The 3,698-nt window shown below is 39.9% G+C and overlaps 1 non-coding gene across 1 annotated transcript; it reads right to left on the bottom strand.

Annotated features, from left to right (window-relative positions):
* Nucleotides 1-1,164: 1,164 nt before the first annotated feature.
* LOC136478579 (small nucleolar RNA R71) lies at nt 1,165-1,272 on the bottom strand. Its single transcript, XR_010764303.1, has one exon. It is a non-coding gene; the product is annotated as a small nucleolar RNA R71 (small nucleolar RNA).
* Between the last annotated feature and the right edge of the window lie 2,426 nt (nt 1,273-3,698).

Below are 3,698 nucleotides of genomic sequence, written 5' to 3'. Positions count from 1 at the left end.
TGCCTTCTCAGGAATGGGTCTACTAACTAACGATCCCCACTCCACGGTGTCAATAGTGGGGTGAGAGGTAGAATCCCACAGGCCGTGATGACGAGCCATGCAACGGTTTTCATTAACTAATAGATCTACTCAAGATCAGACATGCCTTAACCGCACGCTATGCACAATTAAGATTGACGCAAAATAGCTGATAAAAGACATAACTCATCGCTTAAGATGTAGATTAGATTAGTTTTAGATTAGCAAACGATGAGTTAAACATGATATAAGGCCGATCCAGATCAATCTCAATCGGGCAGAGTGATATTGCTGTAATTAGATAAACAATGAAAGCAATAAGCAATATCGGTAACTTAATGAATCTACCAAAGACTGCCATACTAAGGTAGAGCCAATAACTTGACCTTGATCTAATTCAAGCAGTGGGGTGTGAGGCAGAATCACACGGGCCATACTTAAATTAGACATGAATTGATAACTAGCCTATACCAGAGTCGTAGTGAGGGTCGACCGGATCGATGCAGCCATACAAACAGTGGTATAAACCATGACGGTACTTATAGACAAGCAGTGGAGGTCGACTAGATCGATGCAGCCATACTCGCTGAAGAACTCGCTGAGATCTACTCTACTCCTACTCCTAAGGGGTGGCTGAAGCCAAAAAAAGTAATTGACTTTGTATTTGATTGATTGATGATTTTATAATAGCCGAGGTTTGGTATTTATACCCGGAGTCTAAACATGAACCTTATTCGAGTATGACTCAATACAATCTTTGGTATAATGAAAATATTCCTAATTTAATATAACTTGGACTCTAATATTTCCCCTTTTGTAGAGTCCGATATGTATCTTCTTGGCGCCAATCATATCCTGTTATCGTTATCTACTGATATCATCCGAAGAGAATGGATCTAGTGTTGCATTCGATCCGGCAGGTATCAATCTTTACTCTATCGACTCCTTGATTGGCATAATTCTGGAAGCCTGTGAGTTCCCACGCTCTTCTCCCAAATTTTGGTGTAAACAACTACTTCATCTCTTTCCATTCTCACTTGTGGAAAGGGCGAAGTAGTGGTTCTACACCAATAAGGATAACATCAACACATGGGCAAAGTGTTCGAAGGCCTTTCTAGCAAAGTTTTTCCCCATAGGCTGGACCAGTGCCTTATGAGAAAAGATTTCCAATTTCCAATAGCAGAAGGGAGAAGCCATTCCAGAGGCATGGGAACGTTTCCAAGAATATATTTCAGATTGTCCTCATCATGGGATGGAAGATTTGTTGCTCATGCAAAGTTTTTACCATGGATTAACTTAGAAAGCTCATGAACAACTTGATGCCAATGCTAGAGGATCGTTTATGCCACTCACCCTTAGAAAAGCTTAAACTCTTATGGAAAAGATAGCCTCTAATCAAGGCTGGTCATCATGCAACATTCAATCTTGCAATAAGAGTGAAGAAGTACCCGAAAAGGTGTGTGCACTGTCAACCAAAATGGACGTCTTGTTGAATTGGCTTGAACAGTGAGCCAATTACAAGAAAGATTGTCAGGCTATACAAGATGCCTTTAATTCACAAAGCACCTATGGAGAGTATTTAGGGGTTGAATTCCCTGAATATCAAGAAGATGCAAACATCGTCAACAACAATTATGCTCCACAACAACAGAGACAAGGATGGAATCAACAACAACAATGGTCAACTTACCAAGGTAAGTACCCAGGTAATTACTATAATTCTTCTAAACCTAGACAACCATCCTTGAGAGACTTAATCTTAGAACAAGCTAAAATTAATGAGAATACTACTAAGAAGCTTGCTTTTAATGATAAGGTCCTAGAAAACATAAACACTAAAATGGATAGTTTTTCTTCTGCTATAAAAGACCAACTTAGCTATAATAAAAAGATAGAATCTCAATTAGCTCAGTTGACCGCTGCTCTGCCTGTTGCCACTAACCTTGAAAAGGTCAACGCCATAACCACAAGGGGTGACAAGTCTACTCGTGACGCCCCCTTATCCAACAAGGGCAGGTAAGACACTGGTAGTAGTGCAGGAAGAGGAAAAGAAGGACGATGAAGTTGAAGAAGTTGAGCCACAAGCACAAGAAATGATGCAAGATTTTCATGACACCACTTTCCTACCGTTTCCACACAGAAATCTAAAAGCCAAAATGGATGAGTAGTTTTGTAAGTTCATAGAGGTAATTCAAAAGTTATATATCAATATTCCTCTGCTAGATGCTATATAGGTACCCACCTATGCAAAGTACCTCAGAGACATCCTCAACAATAAAAGGCCACTGCCTACCACTGAGGTAATTAAGTTAACAGAGGAGTGTAGTGCGGCCATCCTGAACACATCACCTGTTAAGAAGAAGGATCTAGGATGTCCCACTATTGACTATTCGATCAAAAACCTAAACTTTGAGAATGCGTTATGCGATCTTGGAGCAAGTGTCAGTGTCATGCCCAAGAAGGTTTTTGACAAGCTCAACTATTCACCACTCACGCCCATGTTGATGTGCTTGCAACTAGCCAACCAATCGGTCCGCTACCCTACAGGAATCGCCAAAAATATTCTAATAAAAATATGAAACTTCTTTGTTCCTGTGGATTTTGTAGTACTTGACATGCAGGAGGACATGAAGACACCCCTTATCCTTGGTAGGCCCTTCCTAACTACTACAAATGTACACATTGATGTCGAAGCCAAAGAAATCAAATTCCATATCAATGGCAAGGAAGATCGATTTGCTTTCAAGCCAAGACCGGAACAATGCTCCAATTTGGAGTGGCGTGAAAAGCAAATGCAACCAGCAAGCTCTCCATCTCTGGGACCTAAGGAAATATCCAAAGAATAAATAAACAGAGAAATCGGTAGTTATCCATCTTTACTTTTCATCAATTATTTTACTTTTGCATATTTACCTTTCAACACTTGCATTAGAAAAATAAAATAAAAATTCTCATCATGGCATTATAAAAATTTAAGCCCCATATAATTAATTTTTATGGAGCGTAAAAACTGGTAAGAAATATTTAACGTGGAGACATAAAAATCTAAAAATACCATTCATTCATCTTCTTATATTTCATAGTATCATAAAATATATTTTTGCATATACATATGTATATGGTAGAAATATGGGAGACACATGGGACCCACTCAACCACCACCCTTCACTTCTACCTCCACCATCACCTCCATTTCCACCTCCATCCCCACTCAGGTCATTTCTCCACCGAATTTCCACCGACGGCCATCCGACTTGCTTAAGCATGAAGCAATAAAATATCTAGAGGAAAGGGAGGCCAGTTGGTCACCATGGGGGCCGGTCGGCCCCACCACTTGGCCGGCCAGCCTACTACTGTGCCACCAATAAATACCACTCCTTCCTAGCTGCTCTCAGCCTCAAACACAACTCAAAACCAGCTCCCAAGTTCAAAATTCTAGTTTGAAAAATTCTTTTGGTAGAAGTAGTTTTGGAGTAAGAGAAAAGGGTGAGAAAGTTTGAGAGTGAAATCTTAAGAAAGAGAGAGTGGAAGTGCTGCTAAAATTTGAGCAAGAAAAGAGATTTTAAGAGTGGTAGTGCTGTCCAAATCAAGAGGGAAAATTAAAAAGAATTAGGGTGGAAATCATGCCAAAATCTAGATTAGAAATTCATTAGGCAATCTCGTACGACTAACCCTCGGAC

This window comes from Miscanthus floridulus, chromosome 8 (genome assembly GCF_019320115.1).
Source record: "Miscanthus floridulus cultivar M001 chromosome 8, ASM1932011v1, whole genome shotgun sequence".
Classification (NCBI taxonomy): domain Eukaryota; kingdom Viridiplantae; phylum Streptophyta; class Magnoliopsida; order Poales; family Poaceae; genus Miscanthus; species Miscanthus floridulus.
The sequence above is the reverse complement of the archived record's forward strand: the minus strand, read 5'-3'. Positions and strand labels throughout refer to the sequence as shown.